The sequence below is a fragment of the Maylandia zebra genome, linkage group LG9 (assembly GCF_041146795.1).
Source record: "Maylandia zebra isolate NMK-2024a linkage group LG9, Mzebra_GT3a, whole genome shotgun sequence".
Lineage (NCBI taxonomy): Eukaryota > Metazoa > Chordata > Actinopteri > Cichliformes > Cichlidae > Maylandia > Maylandia zebra.
Window position 1 is genome coordinate 35,451,121 of NC_135175.1, and position 21,521 is coordinate 35,472,641.

The following is a 21,521-nucleotide window of genomic DNA, read 5'->3' on the forward strand; positions in this document are numbered from 1 at the left end:
AGCAGAGACCCACGTGGTTCACGCTGATCTCAGCTACGATCCAGGAGACAAGGGTGGGCAGATCGATGCAGATATCGATCCAAACGTTGGTAGTGGTTTATGATCGACATTTCAGTTTGTTTCTCTCCTCTAAGTTCACTACTTTACTCCCGTTTCGTGAAAAGGGAGCTCTCTCTGCGCGACTCCTCTTCCCTGCACACACGCTTTGCTCCGCCCCTTCTTCCTGCTCTGCTGTGATTCGTTACTTTGCGGTCACGTGACGCAGCTGCGCTTCGCAAGTAGGTGAGGTACATCCTATTTCCTTCTATTAATCTTTTTTCCTGGCCTTGACGAAAACTTCATCACTGGTAGGAGAATTGCTAAGGACTCAGTAGAAGAGAAGAGCGGTGCTGCGAATTTGAACAGTCTTACTATTGTCTCTCCTAAACAATAGGTGAAGATGGACTACAAAATGTGCATCTTTTGTTGTAACTGCTGTTTTATTGTCATTTAAATGCGGAGAGTTTCTGGAAAATGATATGGAAAGGTTATACAAAGCTTTGAATTTTAAAGAAGGAATGGTCATTTGACATTAAACGGCTAAAAGGAGACACTGTATCAGTTTGTTACTTAAAGTCATGAACAGGAGTATTTCTACTGCATGTTTTTTTTTTTTGTTTTTGTTTAAAGTGCCACGTGCGTGACCTCAGTATGACCTGAATTTAGAACAGAAAAAGAAAGGTCATATATTACTGAGTTTAGTCATCCATAAAATCATCACATTCAATGTAAGATTAAGGTTAACTATTGAACTATTCTAAAGTAAATTGGTGTAGCAGTTGTGGTCCCGGAGTTCATGGTTAAAATAGGAAAAAGGATCACTGATAGACTGTCAGTATTCACTGGAGAACTGCTTGCAATTCTGTTGACTGTTCAGTGGGTGGAAGATATGAGGCCATTAAAAGCTATCATTTGTTCAAACTCAAGAGCATCATTGCTTAGTTTACAGTGTAGTCACTCAGAAGCGAGAGCAGATATTCTAGCAGAGATTCAGCAAACACTTTTCACAGAAAACACTTACAGTTGTGTTTCTATGGATTCCAGCCAATTATGGAATAAAGGGGAATGAAATGGCAGACAGAGCGGCAAAGGAAGCAACAAAACACGGGACAGTTGACCTGGCTGTTAGGTTTGGTCAAGCTGAAATAAAGAGTATCATATGGCAAGAAACGAGGAGTAGATGGCAACAGCAGTGGGAGGAGGAAAAGAGAAGATGGTGTTTGTATACAATACAAAGGGGGTATAGGAGAAACGAGGACCACTGGAAGGAGCAAGAGAGAGGAGGCGGTCATATCGAGATTGAGATTTGGTCATACTGGGTTGAATGCAACACTATTCTTGATTGGGAAACATAATACGGGGAAATGTGCCTTCTGTGGAGAAAAGGAAACTATAGAGCATGTGATATTGCACTGTCAGAAATATCAGGTGGAGAGGAGCGATTGAACCAAAATCTCATTACTACGAAAATAAAACTGGATCTGGTTGACGTATTGCAAAAGGAATCTGGAAGTGAAAGTTACCAGGCTTTATTTCAGTTTTTTTTTTAAGCGGGAAGAATGTTTGAACGGATTTGTGGTTTTTTTTTTTTTTTGGGGGGGGGGGGCGTCATTCCAGTCCACACTCCATGCTAGTGGTGGCGGTAATGCGCCAACCGCCAATAACATTTAAGAAGAAGAAGAAGAAGGGGGCGGAGCAAAGTGTTTGTGCAGGACAGGAGTCGAGCAGAGAGAGCTGCTTTTTCATGAAACGGGAGAAAAGTAGTGAACTTAGAGGAGAGAAACAAACTAAAGTATCGATCATAAACCACTACCAACGTCCTGATCGATATCTGCATCGATCTGCCCACCCTTGTCTCCTGGATCGTAGCTGAGATCAGCGTGAACCACGTGGGTCTCTGCTCCCTGATCTGTTTCCTGTGTTTGGAAAGAGTTGCAGCTTCATCGCGGAGTTTCTCTCGGTTTGTGGGCTCATCTAAAGGTAAGCACCGAGCTAACTTTACTGTGAGTTCAGTTCATGTTGAGTTTAGCTCCTGAATGAGGTCTTCTGCTGCTCTCCTCGGTGTCTGTTCACAGTTTATTGTGAACACGTTGAGAGAAGAGTGAGAGAGTGTTTGGAGAAAAACACCAACTAATCATTAGCTCAGCATGCTGGGAGAAGTTGGAGCAGAAAAGTCTTTTCATTGTCCCTGCAGCTGTTTTTCTGCCTGCACCAAACCTCTACAGCCTCGTTTCTATTTAAGTGATAACAGGAAATCAGAGCGACCTACAAAGTCTCATTTTAATGAGTGTGGCTGCTGTAAAGTGATGCACAGGAAGATGTTAACAAAAACTAATGAAACAGATGAAAGTAAACAGTGTTCATAATTGAAAGCACAGAGAATAAAAATATATTGTGGTGGTTAATGTGCAGAGCTCTCTCTCTCTCTCTCTATCTATATATATCTATATATCTATATATATATATATATATATATATAGATAGATAGATAGATAGATAGATATATATATATATATATATATATATATATATATATATATATATATATATATATATATATATATATATATAGATATATAGATAGATAGATAGATAGATAGATATAGATATATATATATATATAGATATAGATATATATATATATATATATATAGATATATATATATATATATATATATATATATATAGATAGATAGATATATAGATATATATATAGATAGATATATATATATAGATATATATATATAGATATATATATATATATATCTATCTATATATATATATATATATATATATATATATATATATATATATATATATAGATCTCATATTGTTGTCACTGAGTGTGGTAATGTTTATTTGCTCTGCTTCTTCTTGTCAGGGATAAAATACATATCTATACTTTTGTGTCCCAGCTGAGTAACAGGAGGAGAAGAGTCTGGTGGAGGAGCAGAGGAACAGTTTCGGCCATTTGGACTCAGCTCAGCCACTACATAGGAAACAATGACTTCAACACAAAAGGTGAGAAAAATATCTCAGTTACACTGTTATTGAAACTGTGTGCACAGCTGGATGTTAACAGCATGTTCAGCCCCTATTCTATGTGTTTAGAGATGCACATAAGATTCTGGGTAGAGAGAAGCAAGTACCCGCCCTGGTTCCCAAACCAAATGGCCAAAACCAGTTATGAGCAAAAAAAAGGTGATTTTTATTTAATGTCAGGAAGCATAGCTCCAGGGTGAACCCAGGCCAAAATAATACACAAAACCAACTAAGTCCCGCCAGAGGAAACTTAACTAAATCCTAAGGGGAAAAAACAAACTAACAAACAGATGACAATAGCTACTCCTCGCTTCCAAGCTCAGAAACAGGAGAAAAGCAGTTCAAAAGAAAAGGTTGCATACCCCTTCAGCTTCAGCCTATAGACGCATAAGCACTGAACATATACACATGATTGGTGGCTCTAACGGAGCATGCTTACATACCACTACTTTTCATTAGTGGAAGGACCTGCAGAGATTCTTATCACACTGTAAAGAAATACAACACAGCAGCTAACACAGACTACTTATGGCCATAACACCCCCCCCCCCCCCCCCCCCGTCCCCCATTCCCAAGATCAAAACATCTCCTCTGTAGATTTTTTGACAGTTAGGAATAAAAGAAACTTTGAGACAGTGCATCCGCTAGTACATTCTCTGTACCCTTTTAATGCCGAATTTCCAGATTGAAATTGAGATAGACCATCTCACATGTCTTTGGTTCGAATTCTGCATTCACATTAGGAACACCAGGGGATTGTGGTCGGTATAAACAATCACAGGCGAGGGGCTGGAACCAACATACACCTCAAAATGCTGCAATGCGAACAGCAAGGAAAGGGCTTCTTTTTTCAATCGTGCTATACCTTTGCTGATGAACATTGAATTTCTTTGAGAAATAGCCGATTGGGTGATCCACAACTTGTTGATCTTCCTGTAAGAATATGGTACTTGCTCTGTTGGCATCTACCTCTAATTTGAAAGGACGTGCAAAATCAGGGGCAGCCAGCACTGGCAAACTGCAAGGAGAGTTTTGACAGCCTGGAATGCACTCTGACATGCAGAGGACCACACAAACGGTTTTAACACACTAGTGAGGCTAGTGAGGGGTGCAAATACTTCTGCGAAGTTTTGGCAGAAACCTTAGTAATAACCCACCATGCCGAGAAAACGACGGAGCTCAGGCCGGGTACGGGTTGGGGGCAGGAAAATTCAGTATGGCTTGGATTTTTGCCAAAATAGGGCGCACTTGTGCCCGACCCACCTGTTTCCCTAGATACGTCACAGTGGCTATGCCAAACTCACACTTGGAAACATTGAGGGTGAGGTGTGCCCCTTCCAAGCGATGAAAAACATCAGTGAACATTTCCGTATGCTCTAACCAAGTGTCTGAGTAGACAATAATATCTAGATACATCTAGATACACTTCACAATCGCTCAGATTTAGTTTTTTCATCCTGGGTTCCTCCATACATGGAGAATCTACAGTCACAAACAAAAACACCGAAGTTACAAGAGAATACAAAGATCATATTTTTTTTTTTTTTTTAACTTTTATTTAACTTTTTTCCCCAACAAATACAAGACTGGTTCACGTCCAAAATAATAATACTGCACAGCACTAGAGTATTACGACATTATGTCCTTAATTATTGTCCATTAGGGTCCAGTTTACAAGTTATTCCCAGTGCTTCCAGTGGTTTCTTCCATTTGTCCGGAATACTTCGGGAGCTCTCATCAATATAATGTCCCAACCTGATCAGAGTCATAACATCACTGATGAGCGACTTCCATAGAGAAATGGAAAGAAAGAAGAAAGAAAGAAAGTGTACTTTATTGGTCCCCGTGGGGAAAATCCCTCTCTGCATTTAACCCATTCACTCAGTGAAGCAGTGGGCAGCCATTGGGCGCCCGGGGAGCAGTGTGTAGGGACGGTACCTTGCTCAGGGGTACCTCTGGGTAGCTGTTCAGGGGAATCGAACCCCCGACCTTCCGATCATGGGGCCGCCACTCTACCTACTGAGCTATCCCTGCCCCAGGGAGGGAGGCTCAGTCCCCACCCATCTCAACATAATACTTTTCCTGGCCAACATTAACAGTGACTGAATTACATGCTCATGTTGTACCAGTGAAACAGGGATATATCCCAATAAGCACATTAATGGGTGTTCTGTTACCTGCTGACCAATGGCTGTACTAATATTGGGACAGACCTCTTTCCAAAAATGACTGAATAATAACACATTCCCACAAGCAATGGAATCTAGTGCCCACTCTGACCTTACACTTGAGACAATTTGGAGATGTTCCCATATTGTACTTACTATAAATATATGGAGAAATATATACGTTGTGCAGGATTTTGTACTGCAGTTCTTTAAATCGGTTACAAACAGAGATTTTAGATGGAAGGAGCAGGATTTTGTCCCATGCCTGTATATCTATTTCACACTTAAGTAATGTCCCCCAAGATTTTCTCAACCATGCCAGTTTATCCACAATTAGGGCATAAATCTCTGAATAAAACTTTGATACAAAATGTTTACGCTCCCTATTATCTAGAAAGAATTTCTCCAACCGAAAATGATTTAGCATTTTTTAACACATAATTTCTCAATTGCAAATACTTATAAAACTCAGTCTTTGACATAGAATACTGGGACTTCAAGGATTCAAATGATTTAAACCCACCATGTTTAAAGAGGACATAAAACCTCTTTACACCTACTTTATGCCATCCCACAAACCTCAACCCTGTGTTTTGCGGTAGAAGGTCTGGATTATTTATAAACGTTGACAAAATATTAAACGAAAGACTTCTGTTAAAAATTTTTCTCAGTTTTCCCCACGTCCACATAGCATTATATATTAGTGGGTTATACTTTATTACGTGAGGTAAATCATTTAAACGTTTCCCTAAAATGTTAACAGGTGAGGATGGTTTACGTAATACTTCCTCAATTTTTATCCATGGCAGATCAGAATGTTCATGTATCCAGGCAGAAAGAAACCTTGCTTGTATTGAGAGAACATAATTTTCTATGTTTGACACTCCCCATCTGTCCAGATCTTTCGGTAACTGTAGTGTCTCCAATTTAATTTTGGGTTTTCTTCCTGCCCAAATGAAATCCACCATAGCCTTGTTAATTACTTTAATATCTTCTGATTTCAAAATTACAAACACCATGCCTATATAATATCGTATTTTCAGTAGGATTACCATCTTAATGAGATTTATTCTTCCCAAAAATGATATTGGAAGTGACCTCCATCTTGTCAGCATCTCTCGAAGATCTTGAACCATTCCATTAATGTTTTCTCTATATAAGTGACCAACATTTGGTGTAACTTTAACTCCCAAATATACAAAACCTGATGGTGCCCAATGAAAAGGTTTAACATATAAAGGTTCAGTGTCCTTCCACTACACAGAGTCATTATAACAGATTTATCAAAATTTACCTTGTATCCAGATATAAGACCAAAGTCCTTGATACACCTAGTAAGAACAGGTAGAGCGTTAGCAGGGTCAGTCAGTGCCAGAAGAATATCGTCTGCATAGAGCAGGATTTTATGTTGTCTATCCCCAAATTTAACTCCAGGAACACTTGGATTTTGTCTAATGGCCATGGCCAAAGGCTCAATGGCCAAAGCAAATAATAGTGGTGACAATGGACTACCTTGTGCTGTACCTCTGCTCAATGTAATTGGGGAGGATAGCAAGCTGTTAGTTAACTCTGATGCTATTGGTGATTTGTATATAATTTTGATCCACCCCAAAAAGTTTTTTCCAAACCCAAATCTTCTCATTATTTCAAACAGATATTCTCATTCAATTCTATCAAATGCCTTTTCGGCATCCATAGAAACAACAACCCCGGAGATCTGATAAAATTTTTAAAAAATGAATAATATTAAATAGACGTCGAGTATTATTGTAAGAATTCCACCCCTTAATAAAGCCTGTCTGGTCAGCATGCACAGTAGAGGACATTACTTTTTCTAGCCTAAAAGCCAGTATCTTTGAAAGTATCTTATTATCAACACCAAGAACGCTAATAGGCCTGTAAGATGAGCATAACTCTGGGTTTTTATCTTTTTTAGCTATCAATGTTATATTAGCCTGGTACATAGATTCTGGGAGTTTCGATTTTTCAAATGCTTTATTAAAAACCCTTAATAATAAACTATTTAACTTCACTTTCATTACCTTAAAAATTCTACTGGAAGGCCATCTGCCCCCGGACATTTCCCTGACTGGAGTGCAGATATTGCTTTGTCCACCTCCATCAATGTGATGGGTGACTCCAGCAGGCTAACCTGAGCTGAGGGAATACTAAGTCGTTTAGAAAAAAGCCTGAGTTAAGCCTTGTTATATCCATCTCAGACTGATATAAGTTTGTATAGAATTCTCTAAATCACTCATTAATCTGACAGTTTCCTACGGTTTTCACATCCACAATAGCTGTGATAAAATAACTTGATGAAGTATTCCTTGCAAGACAAGCCAAAAAGCGGTTAGGCTTATTAGCTGATTCAAAAAGTTGTCGTCTGGCAAGAAGGACATCTCTTTCAGCCTTTCGCATTAACAAATTATGCAGAGATGTCCTGGCAATATTAAGCTCACTTTAGGTTTCAGCTGATTTTGTTACATAATATTGTTTCTCCAGCTTTTTTATATTATTCTCGATCTCTAACTACCTTGTTAATCGTTGCTTTCTTTTATGACTTGTGTATGAAATAATCATCCCTCTCATGTAAGCCTTATAGCTATCCCATAAAGTTCTCGTGTCTATCTCCCCTTTATCATTTATTTCTAAAAATAATGTTGTTTGCTCTGTTATGAAGTGTATAAATTTCTCATCCAAAAGAGACAGTGCACTCATCTTCCAAGACATGGAGCGCTCAATATGTCTCATGGGTTGAATGGTTAGGACTACAGGAGCATGGTCAGAGAGACCTATATGACCAATATTTACCTGCTAAACTAACTGACTGATACACTTGGACATAAAAATATAATCTATACAAGATGCTGACAAGTGAGGGTTAGAGTAGAAAGTGTATTCTTTAGATAATGGGTTATAGTGTCGCCAGACATCTACAGGGAGTGCATAATTATTAGGCAAGTTGTATTTTTGAGGAATAATTTTATTATTGAACAACAACCATGTTCTCAATGAACCCAAAAAACTCATTAATATCAAAGCTGAATGTTTTTGGAAGTAGTTTTTAGTTTGTTTTTAGTTTTAGCTATTTTAGGGGGATATCTGTGTGTGCAGGTGACTATTACTGTGCATAATTATAAGGCAACTTAACAAAAAACAAATATATACCCATTTCAATTATTTATTTTCACCAGTGAAACCAATATAACATCTCCACATTCACAAATATACATTTCTGACATTCAAAAACAAAACAAAAACAAATCAGCGACCAATATAGCCACCTTTCTTTGCAAGGACACTCAAAAGCCTGCCATCCATGGATTCTGTCAGTGTTTTGATCTGTTCACCATCAACATTGCGTGCAGCAGCAACCACAGCCTCCCAGACACTGTTCAGAGAGGTGTACTGTTTTTCCTCCTTGTACATCTCACATTTGATGATGGACCACAGGTTCTCAATGGGGTTCAGATCAGGTGAACAAGGAGGCCATGTCATTAGTTTTTCTTCTTTTATACCCTTTCTTGCCAGCCACGCTGTGGAGTACTTGGACGCGTGTGATGGAGCATTGTCCTGCATGAAAATCATGTTTTTCTTGAAGGATGCAGACTTCTTCCTGTACCACTGCTTGAAGAAGGTGTCTTCCAGAAACTGGCAGTAGGACTGGGAGTTGAGCTTGACTCCATCCTCAACCCGAAAAGGCCCCACAAGCTCATCTTTGATGATACCAGCCCAAACCAGTACTCCACCTCCACCTTGCTGGCGTCTGAGTGGGACTGGAGCTCTCTGCCCTTTACCAATCCAGCCACGGGCCCATCCATCTGGCCCATCAAGACTCACTCTCATTTCATCAGTCCATAAAACCTTAGAAAAACCAGTCTTGAGATGTTTCTTGGCCCAGTCTTGACGTTTCAGCTTGTGTGTCTTGTTCAGTGGTGGTCGTCTTTCAGCCTTTCTTACCTTGGCCATGTCTCTGAGTATTGCACACCTTGTGCTTTTGGGCACTCCAGTGATGTTGCAGCTCTGAAATATGGCCAAACTGGTGGCAAGTGGCATCTTGGCAGCTGCACGCTTGACTTTTCTCAGTTCATGGGCAGTTATTTTGCGCCTTGGTTTTTCCACACGCTTCTTGCGACCCTGTTGACTATTTTGAATGAAACGCTTGATTGTTCGATGATCACGCTTCAGAAGCTTTGCAATTTTGAGACTGCTGCATCCCTCTGCAAGATATCTCACTATTTTTGACTTTTCTGAGCCTGTCAAGTCCTTCTTTTGACCCATTTTGCCAAAGGAAAGGACGTTGCCTAATAATTATGCACACCTGATATAGGGTGTTGATGTCATTAGACCACACCCCTTCTCATTACAGAGATGCACATCACCTAATATGCTTAATTGGTAGTAGGCTTTAGAGCCTATACAGCTTGGAGTAAGACAACATGCATGAAGAGGATGATGTGGACAAAATACTCATTTGCCTAATAATTCTGCACTCCCTGTATAAGGTCAAGCTCATTTATAATTTGCCAAAGGGTTTTGGAATTTTTTGACGAAGTAGATTGTGGGGGAGATTTATCCATTTTGGGGCATAGAACACAGTTAAAGTCACTCGCTAATATTATGTTAGCACAGTCCATGTCCATTAATTGACTGAATAATATTCTGCAAAACTCATCATCCTGTGGATTTGGTGCATATATATTACCTAGGAGAACAGTTTTCCCATGCAACATCCCTTTGACCAATATATACCTTCCATCATTGTCCTTGTGAGTGGCTGTAACACTGAAAGGAAGGTTTTTGTGTATAAGAGTAATAACTCCCCTTTTATTTGTGGAGTAGGATGAGAAAAACATTTGACCAACCCATTCTCTACAGTATTTTCTATGTTCATCATCTGTCAGATGGGTTTCTTGCAAAAAAGCAATGTGAATCAAATCTTTCTTCAGAGAATTTAAAATTGACTTTCTTTTCATCACATTGTTGGACCCTTTAACATTCCAAGTAGTTATCTTAACTGACATACAAGAAAAGCAATATATATTTTGTGCTGTTTACATGTTTAAACAAATCTACATTTGACCAGTCTGAACCTATTAACCAAAATAGTTGAGCCTGGAAACCTCAACCCTCCCCAACACAAATAACAAAAAGTAAAGCAAAATAAATTACACATCTAGGTGTACCCTGCTCTAAAGTACAGCTGTAGGGGGATACAGACGCGTAACATACCTGCACTGGAGTGTATGTCAAAAATCAAAGTATACTCTATACCTTAGCTTGTTAACAGTACTGTACTACCCTCCGCACCTTCTTTTAGCCCGACAATCCTCGCGTTCTGCCGCCGGCTCTGATTCTCAAAGTTTTCCAGACGCTCCATGGCCTTCTTAAGCTGGGTCTCGAGAGCGGCAATACGTGGCTCACTTGTAGCTGTAACATCTTCCAAGTCCGAGACCCGCTGCTCCACTGTTCCCATTCTTTCTATCCGACTGTCGAATTTCTCAGTGAGCTCGTTTATTGGCTTTATGACTTCGGATATCTTACTATCCAATACTTTCGATATGTTAGAAGTCACCTTGTCCACAGTCACATCATCCCGCAATGTACTTAGTGCATCCTCAGCGTCGCACCTGGTCTCATTTTCAGAGCAATTGACTCCTCGTTTGCCCATTTCTCTCTTTTTGCTTGATCCAGGGTGTGCAAAAAACTTGTCTAAAGACATTATATAAATTTCGAGGCAGTTTGTTGGCAAAATGAGCTAAAATACCAATATTTTACAGCTGTCCAGTGCAGAGCTCACAAACTCACGTCTGCTCAGCTCGACGCATCACATTTTTTCAATAATGTCATTTTAATTACAACTGTCATTGTAGCACATCATTGTAGTGTGATACTATCACCAGAAGGTGGTGGTAAAACACCAACAACATGTTTGTTGACCTCTTTGATCCCACTAATGGAGACAGTTTCAGTTTGTTTCACGACTGCATTTCACTCACTGCCTCTGTTTGTATCTCTGTCACTGCAGGACCAACATGGAGCAAGAAGTCAGTGCTCTCAGGAGGCCGACAAACCTCACAGAAAAAAGGGAAAGAAAAAATACAGCTGTGATGAGTGTGAGAAGTATTTTACTAGGAAGTCAGAACTGAAACGTCATCAACTCATCCACAGTGCAGTTAAAGCATACAGCTGTGAGGAATGTGGTAAAGATTTTCCTTGCAGTAGTGACTTAAAACGTCATCAAGTTACCCACTCTGGAATTAAAGCGTACAGCTGTGAGTTGTGTGGAAAGTCTTTTACCCAGGCTGGAAGCTTAAAAACACACAAACTCATCCACAGTGGAGTTAAACCGTACACTTGTAATCAGTGTGGTAAAGCTTTTGCTTGCAGTAGCAACTTACGACGTCATGAAGTTACCCACTCTGGAATTAAGGCGTACAGCTGCGACATTTGTGGAAAGTCTTTTAACAATCCTGCAAATTTAAAAAGACACAAAGTTGTCCACAATGGAGTTAAAGCGTACAGCTGTGACTTGTGTGGAAAGTCTTTTACCCGGGTTGAAAGCTTAAAAACACACCAACTCATCCATAGTGGAGTTAAAGCGTACAGCTGTGATCAGTGTGGTAAAGCTTTTGCTCGCAGTAGCTACTTACGATGTCATCAAGTCACCCACTCTGGAATTAAGGCATACAGCTGTTACATTTGTGGAAAGTCTTTTAACCATCCTGCAAACTTAATAGCACACCAACTTGTCCACAGTGGAGTTAAAGCGTACAGCTGTAATCAGTGTGGTAAAGGTTTTGCTCGCAGTAGCAATTTACGACGTCATGAAGTTACCCACTCTGGAATTACGGCGTACAGCTGCGACATTTGTGGAAAAACCTTCCGCTGGCTAGTCAGCAGAAATATCCACCAACGCCTTCACACTGGCAATGATGTTTGGTTCTGTGATCAGTGTGACAAACTGTTTGTGACATACAAAGGCCTACAGGAGCACATGTTTACCCACACTGAGGAGAGACCTTACAAATGTGACCTGTGTGAAAAGGCTTTTAAAACTCCACGTTCCCTGAAATCACACCAAAAGATTCACAGCAGAAAGAAACTCTACAAGTGCAGTTACTGTGAGGTATGTATTTATATTTTTACAGTTGCAGTTATTTTGAAGTATTATGTGAATTAAGTTTAATTTCAAAGTAGGACTGGGCCATATCACACCATTCACAGTAATACCGGTGTAATGTTGGGCAACAATAAAAAAAATGAAATATTGCGATAGAATAGGGGTAAAACGCACATGCGCAGTGCCTTTGTTTTCATACATGGTGGAAAAAGCATGGCAGCGATGCAGAATGAGAAGGGTGAAAGTGGATCATTGAATGAAACAGATGAACCAGAATTGGTTTGTAAAAATGCTGCAACTTCAGTGGTGTGGAACTGGTTTAGCTTTCGTCCGTCAGATACTGCACTATTAGCACTATTTTTGGTAGCGCATGCTAGCCGGCCGTCGCTATTACCGTGTTTTTTGGAAAATACAGCACACTTAAAATCAATCCTTTGATTTTTCTGAGAATCGACAGTGCCCCTTATAATCCTGTGTGACTTATGTATGAATTCTGGTTGTGTTTACTGACCTCGAAACAATTTTTCTGTGGTACACAGCGCTCGAAAATCTGTCAAACATTTTAGTACGACTTTGCTAAACTACGGATCCGCAATGTTTGATGGATTTTCGGAGCATTATGGCTATCGTAGGCGGAGCCTCGCGGAGTGATACGTACTGTGCTTCAACATAATATTACCGTATTGTGTGTGTATAACCTCTTTTTAAGTTTTGTGGATATTATACATGTTTATTAGGGGTGCAACAATACTCATATCGATATTGAACCGTTCGATACAGTGCTTTCGGTTCGGTACGCATATGTATTGAACAATACAAATTTTTTTATTTATTTTATCAACTTTTCTTCTGACGATGCTGTCTGTTTTGAGAGCTCAGTGAATCTGCATTCAACTACTCCGCCTAGGCTGCACTGTCGAGTGCAGATCCACTGAGCGCAGCGCAAGCTAGCAAGACAGACGCTAAGCTCGTTGCAACATGGCAAATTGAACCTCATTCAGATCTGGCCTTTGGAACTATTTTCATGTGACGTATGACCCTGAAGGTAAGCGCATCATGGACAAAAGTAAAACAGTATGTCGGATGTGCCACGCAATGCTCAATTACATGGGTGGAAACTAGTGCGTTAGCGCAGTTAGCTCGTTAAGGTGTTGACACCGTCCAGCCCCACGCACGGGGCGATCCGCAGTAGCTCGTTAACGGAGATTTGCCGTGTTGTGGCGTTAACGTCATTTCAGATTTACGCTGACAGCACTAGTGGGAACACAACGAATATGACTGCACATTTATGCCGACATCATCCTAGTGCAAAGACAAGTGGAAGAAGACAAAAACAACAAGCACGCATGCTACATACTTTACCCGAGTCATTTAGACAGCCGTTAGCACAGGATTCTCCTTATGGGGACCTGATATGTTTAATATGCTGCTGAGAATATAGCCCAGAAGAAGCGTATAGTAGAGCTTTTATTTTGGAAAGAGCCATTTCTCTGTAATAAACTCTCTTTTCCAAAGATGAGTGATTTCTCAATCAGATATATTTATTTTTTTATCCCTTTGTTGTTTCAGCAACATTAAATTTAAAAGCTGTACTTTTGAGTTAAAATATATATTTATAAGTTTAATAAATGACAAATTAAAAAAGCATGAACATTTTTTTTGTATCGAAAAAATATCGAACCGTGACACCAAAGTATCGAACCGAACCGTGAATTTTGTGTATCGTTGCACCCCTAATGTTTATGTTGCAGATATGTCGGCCAATTCCCACTTGAAATGCCATTTGGTTAAACTTTCAGCAAGGAATTTGCATTTGCACTGTTACATTTTTACAACTTTAATGCACATAAAAAAGCAGCTGCTTGTTTACATTGATGTTTGGGGGGGTTTTTTTGCACTAATAAAGTTGTGGAATTGTAAAGTATTTTACGGTGGCTGGGAAGTGCAAATCACATTTACAACATAAATAACAAAATAGCATTTCCGAAAACACTTTTACATAAAAAAAACCACTAAAAAAATTGACAACAAAATAAGAAAACACTTTAACAAGTCCGCAACAAATTAACAAGTCCGCAACAAATAAACAAGTGGCTCTTGACGGAAAGGGATTGTCTGAAATACCGGAAGTGACTCAACGATAGGGCTTTGGAGTTGACGGGGTCTAGATTTATGCCTGTAGTGCACTACCATGTAAATAATTTGCATTTACTGAGTATGTACTGAGTACCACTGTTCAAAAGTTGAATAAAGAAATGAACTAATTTTTGCCGTTTTTTAAAAATTAAAATCACTTTATAGAACATCACATCAGTTAGTGTTGAATCCATGTCCTTTAGAGTTTAAAAATGACAGTGTTTACATGATATCACCCACTATTAACACTACTTAATTTACTGTATCTTTTGAAAAATACCGCTATTTATACAGCACAAGACTTAAGAATATTTAAGAAGAGCAAGTTTCATTTTTCCCTGGTTTTATTATCACACTGTTCATCAAACGCAGCAAACCTTCACCATCTTATCCAGAAGGGTCACCTCTTCACCCTCACATGGAAGAAGTAATCTGATTGGCATGGTGGTATGTTTGAAGCAGGTCCATTGTGTAGCGCTGGAACCCAGTCATGATGTTTCATCCATTTCATAGGCTGGTTTGCTGCAATAATGCCAAATAATTAGCAACTCTATAAATAGAACATAGTTCTGCAAAATCACTCATTAGGATGTTTGTTCTAATTTGCTATGAGCTCAGAGCGCATCAAAAATAAAACTAATAGGCTATAAAGAGTGAAGATATTTAGAACTTACTGGAATGAAAATGTCCGGAGCACCAACAGATATTTGGAGATGGAAGAGAACTGGATATCAGCTCGTCTCACAGCTGCTATCCAAAATAGACGCCTTCTTTTGGTAACATCCGATACACAAGCTGCCTCGTGTTGCTTCCAGGTTGGGAAAGAATGAAAAGATAAACCATGTCATCAATCGTCTAGAAACTAACTCCTCACAGCGCTTTGTTACATTTATTACCCTGACGGTGCTCGCTGCACTGCATAGATGAATGGAAGATGTTTTGCCCATTTTCTGGCGTTAGCTTTAGCCTCTCCACTCCTGTATGTGCAGTTTAGCTGCTGCTGCTTCTTCTTCTGCTAATTTAAAGGCGCTTACCGCCACCTGCTGGGCTGGAGTGTGGAGAATGACTGTTTTAACCCTCTCAGGCTCAAATTAAACTTTTTGTTGCTAATGCACAACCAAGTCCTGCAGTGGTACTTCTGAGTAAAAAAAAAAAAAAACTCATAAAATATGTATGTGGGGTAATCAGGTTGTTAGTTTTTAACTGTTGCAAATCGGCAACGCCTGCCTTGAGAGGGTTAAGGCCTGGATATTTTAAGAAAATCACCGCTAAAAATCTGGACATCATTATCTCACCCCTACTCTTGTAAAATCTCTTCAAACATTAATTAAACACTACTTCTCTGAAAAGCCCTCGTTTAGCTGACTACAAATCACTTTTTCTGTACTACAAATGTGAAGTAAGCCTAATTGTTGAGTCACTTCCGGTATTTCAGACAATCCCTTTCCGTCAAGAACCACTTGTTAATTTGTTGCGGACTTGTTAAGGTGTTTTCTGAAATGTTATTTTGTTGTAATGTTTTTTTTTTTTAAATGTAAAAGTATTTTCGGAAATGTTATTTTGTTGTTGGTGTTGTAAATGTGATTTGCACCTCCCAGCCACATATCGTCAGTTATATCATCATCGCAAATTTTCAAATGTATGTTGTGATAAATATTTTTGGTTATATCGCCCTACTCTATTTCAAAGCTACATGAGACATGAAAACTTAATGTAAATAAGTCTGACACAAATCTCCTGAAATTTTCCCAATGTTGCAAAAAAGTAAAGTTTTAAAAGCTTCCCCCCTTTCTATCTAACATTTACACTCCAATAGATGCATCGGAGAGCAGCTTGGGATTAGTATCTTGTGGCATGCAGAGTAGAGCATCCAGAGGTTTAACCACCAATCTTCCCATTAAGTTAATTACCTACAAATGGAGAGTCATTTTTGCCCAGTAAGCTGAGTGTTATAATGTTAATGTAAAATGTAAATACTGGCAGAGCTGCTCTTTATTTCAGGCGACGTTCAGGATAAAAATGTTGAAAGAATTCCCTGACTTACACTGTCTTTGTTTAGAAACAGAGCGACACAGATGGATCCAGTTCTCAACCCTGTCGTCGCTGTGGTGGTGGGAAAGCGTTTCGTTGTGACCTTTGTGGAAAAACTTTCAGTAATCAAGTGAACCTAAATCGACACCAACGTAGACACACTGGAGAGAAAATGAACTACTGCAAAGAATGTGGAAGAGGCTTCCCCACACCAAGTATATTAAAAACGCACGAACTCTGTCATCAAAGGATTAAAAAGCATGTCTGTGACCAGTGTGGGTCATGCTTCACCACTGCAAGTCAGCTTAATGTACATAAAAGAGTCCACACAGGAGAGAAACCATATAAGTGCAGACACTGTGACAAATGCTTCTCACATTCAAGTCGTTGTAATGATCATGAAGATACACACATTGAAGGGAACTTCATCTGTGACCAGTGTGACAAGAGCTTCAAGAATCTCAGTTCATACTCTGAACACAAACGATACCACGCTGCAAATAAACAGTTTCACTGTTACCAATGTGCAAAAACATTCACTTCATTATCTGCTCTGTGCAAACATCAGCGTGATCATGAGACTGGCTGAAATCATTCTCATCATTAAAAATTGGTTCATGATGAATCTGAAGAGACAGACAGTGTTGTTGCAGTTTCAAAAGTTTGTTGTGAAAGCTACTGTAACTTCTGCTGAAATCCCTGCTCTGTAATACATCAACTCTTTCATGTTTTCTTTAATGTTTCTTTGAATTTTAATGCTAAAAATGTTATTCTAATTACATTATAATCTTTTCTCCTCTTGGAAACAGTAGTGTTTAATAGTAAAAATAATAGTAGTAGTAATAATCATAGCATAGTAGAAGTAGCATATGAAAGAAATGTCTGACTGATCTATTAATTGGTTTTGTATCACAGGTCTTCAAGCTGACCCACTGTAAAATCTAATTAGTTCACAGAACTATGTAAAACTCGTTGCCTCAAAAAAATTGAGTAACATTTTACTCAAGATGATTAAGCTAGGGCAACTTACCCATTTTGAGTACACTGTACAGCCTCTTTAGTTCCCAGAATTTAAAAAAAAAAAAAAAAAAAAAATGTAAACTCGTTGCCTCAAAAAAACTAAGTAAAGCTTACTTAAGATGACTGTTAAGACAACTTATTCATTGCAAGTCTGCAGTATTAGGAATAACTTGATATTTCTGTTGAACATTTCAAGTTCAACTAAATGAAAAAAAAAAAAAAACTATTTGTGGTAACCTGAATTTGATTAAAAATAATTAACAACACTTTTTGTAATGACGTTAAAATCATCCCAACTTTTATTTTCAAACACAAAGTATAACAGCCAACATACTGGACACTGTTCTGCTGAACAACAAACAATTATATTGCCATCACTGTTATAATCTTACAATGAAACAAAGTCTCAGATGTAATTATTCTGAAAATAAGTTTAGGCCTACCACAAGTTTGTTTTGTACTTACATTACTTATATAGCCGAAATAAAATATTTGTTGTTCTGTCACAAGTGCCGTCTCTGATTAAAACAACACATTTGTTTTTCATTCCAACACAGGAGCTGGAATGTTGTAATACTTTAAGGATGGCTTGTTTCCAGTCCAGGCATTACTGCCTGAATGACTGTCATGGATCGAGGTGATCCAAATGTAGGTGCAGAAGAAAGTCTTTAACTTCCCTTAAGTACAGTGGCAGTGGATGTGGGTTGGAGATGCAATGAGCTTGAACCTGCAGGCGACCATCTTCACTGACCACACCATCTGTGACGGAGGACTCATCTCTCCTGGTGTCCTGCAAGCAAACAATCATATTTTTTGCAACTTGAACTTAATTGCTTTCTTAAAACAATTTTTCTGCATTTGGTATAGAACAGACTCCAATTTAGACAATCTCAGGCCCCCTCCCCACCGGAGAGGTGACATTCAATGTCCCACTTGTCAGTCTGGATAGCCGTGACCACCACCCAACATACAATAATGTCATGAAAGCATCATTTTAAAAATGGCTATGCAAACATGGCCAATAACTTTCATTCTAATGATGTGCAAAATGATTTGGGCACAAAACAAATTTTGCTGTTAGAAAACTTGCAGACTTCACTATATACAGTGTAGACCCTCTAAACTAAGTTTGGGGATGTGATCTTTCAAGAAATGCAGACTAAACTGTTGTTGTTTGTTTACTTACACAGCATGTCTTGTAGAATTAACTGGAGTCACCAGCAACAGCATAATGCAGTCATATCTCAAGTCTAATAACAGAAGACAGGAAAAGATCAGTACAGAAACAACTTCCCCAAACCAAAGCACAAATAAAACAATAAGTAAAACAGGCTGATCTAAAGTATGATTAAAGTTCAGCCTGATTAATATAAATGTCACTGAAAATTGCTAATATATTGGAAAACCAAAATACTTAACACTGAGTTGATGTCTTTCTGTCCAACAACAGGAGTGCTGGTCCCGAGCCTCATAGAAAGCAGCTTTTTCATGACTGCCAGGTTTGTCATATTGATAACAGTTTACTTATTAACTCAAGGGATCCTAATGTTCTTCTCTCCTGTCCTCTCCTATCCCGTTCTCCCCTTCTCCATTCATCTTCTGTCCACTCCCCTCTTTAGATAAACTGAAATATATTGAAAAAGCATCTTAAATAAAATAAAACGTGTATGCTTTTTGTTTCTTTCTTTTTAACACGTAAGAATGTGAGGATTATACAGACAATATGATGAAGGTGATTGTGATCCACAACATCATGGCTGAGGAGGATCCATCAGATGTGTCCACTGTGATTGAGGGAAACCAAGTGATGGAGGGATGTGGAAGCCGAACGAAGGCATGTGTACTGCTGATGGGACTGATATATGCCCTCAACCTCGAATATCCGAAGGAGCTGAAGAACACATTTGATACTTATCAAAAACATTTTTTGGAACTTGACGGGGCCAAACTACTGAAAAAGGTCCACGGCCTCAAAAATAAGCTTGTGCAATGCACACACATTTCCCTTCTTGTTCCAAGAGAATCTTTTGTCCAGACATAGCTTGATGGAGCTGTATTTTTTCTGCTGACAGCAAACACAGATTGAATGTTGGTGTTAGTGTTTTGTTCTATGTATCCATATTTTTGATAACGTACATGCACAGAAACAACCTGTAGAGTTTCTGTGCTTTTGGCTTTTAAAATGGACTAAGTGGCCTTTGAAAGGGTTGTGTGCATTAGCTGTTGTGTTGCACTTTATTCTGTGTTTTTATGTAATAAAAACATTGAGATGATGAACCATCTGAATGTCTTTTTTGGGGGGTACATTTTATCTTATATGAATAGGTAATGTTTATCAACTGATAATAATTAAATTTTATTAGTTATTATATAATTAATTTTATCTAATTTCAATGAGTAAGTAGCTGTTGAATATATACGTAAATATGGGGTAAATTTTACCCAATTTAATTAAATATTTTATACACAATATATTGACTTAAATCTACCCCAAAAAAGTCAATGCAAATTGTTACCTCAGATTTATCGAGTAAATTCTATAGATAACTTCTTACAGGTATTCAGTCTTTAAAATCTGCACCACCAGAGTCAAATACCCGCGTAACACAACGAATTTGTGAGCATGTGTCTTGCAACCATAGCAACGTAGCATCAAATGCTAATTTTAAAACCAAATGAGGTGATCCCGCTCAACGGACAATTGAAGAAGTTAACTTTTCGATAGTACCAGTCATATGGTAACTTGAACTGAACTAAAGCGCAGTAACCCAGAGTGGAGGCAAAAATAACGTTTCAACAAGGTAATACAAGGGTACACTTAGCAGTGGCAAATACACAGTGGCTTGGCTAACGTGGTGTGGTAAGGTGGCGGTGAGCAACCAGGGAAATAGGACGGCAAGGTCAACTTGAGTGTGGCAGGTATGTACTGGTCACACTGAGGAGAGAGGTGAACAGAGTTAGAACGAGAGTCCAGGTGGTTTTCGGAGAAGGTGAGTATGACAGATTTTCCCAGCTTACTTGCAGGAGAAGTGATAGAGGTGTTGAGGGAGAGGATTGTGAGTCCAGGAGAATTCGAGGAGGCGAGACTGCTGACCTGGGTTCCGTTGATTCCGAGGTGGCGAGAGAGCAGGCAGTTGAGGCACAGAGATTTCCAGAGAGCCAGTGTGAAGCCAGAATCTGTCATGGTCTGGGCGAGCCTGAGTAACTTTGCACAGCATCAGCTCTCCTCTGGGTGGAGCCCTTCCTGCCCCTCCCCGTTCCTCAGCTGCAGGCAATTATTCTGGCAGTATTTAGGAGCAGCGCACACAATGAGTCTTCGCCAGATCGTCTGCTAACCTCATCGGTACCTGGACTCGTCATTCCAAACCCTGCCATAGCCTTGCTTCTGGATTCCGGTCAGCTGCTGCTTAATCCTTTTCAGACAAACTGCCATTCTCACCTGCCTGCCTCCCTGCACACCTATATGGGAGACTCAGTACCCACCTGGACCTCGCCTCCACCTCCAGCTAATCCCCGCCAGCAAACACATAAGCCATTCCAGCTTGTCAAATGGGGAAACACAACTCCTTGGACTGTTCTGATTTTCCTCTCCTACGTTTCAGTACCCTGGTCTGCCACAGGTTCCACCAGACCCAATCCAGTCTCAGCAGTTTAGTGACCTGACTGTTCCTTGCTCGCCCTAGCCCCGCACCTCACAGACGCCATGCTTTTGCACAAAGCTTAATCTTGTCTTTTGTCTAGAATATTTCTGTTAGGAACACTTGTAAATAAAAGTTTTTGTTTTTGCAAATCACTCCAAGCTTCCAGTCTTTGGTTCTGCACCTGAGTCCATTCCATGCCACGGGCCTCTGAGCCCTGACAGAATCAAAGAGGTGAGTGTTTGCACCGTGGAGTGTCCTGCAGCTCAAGACAAACAGCATAAGCATAACATTTTTGAGAGCGTAAACATGAAACATCAAGTA

The 21,521-nt window shown here is 39.4% G+C and overlaps 1 long non-coding RNA gene across 2 annotated transcripts; it reads left to right on the forward strand.

Annotated features, from left to right (window-relative positions):
• Positions 1-1,735: 1,735 nt before the first annotated feature.
• On the forward strand, positions 1,736-19,903 carry LOC106674718 (uncharacterized). 2 transcript variants are annotated; one of them, XR_013100252.1, is made up of 5 exons: positions 1,736-2,019; positions 2,955-3,060; positions 11,278-12,378; positions 16,568-19,058; positions 19,260-19,903. It is a non-coding gene; the product is annotated as an uncharacterized LOC106674718 (long non-coding RNA). The 2 variants fall into 2 exon arrangements; XR_013100253.1 differs by lacking the exon at positions 19,260-19,903 and having other exon boundaries at positions 2,921-3,060; positions 16,568-17,058.
• Positions 19,904-21,521: the final 1,618 nt, after the last annotated feature.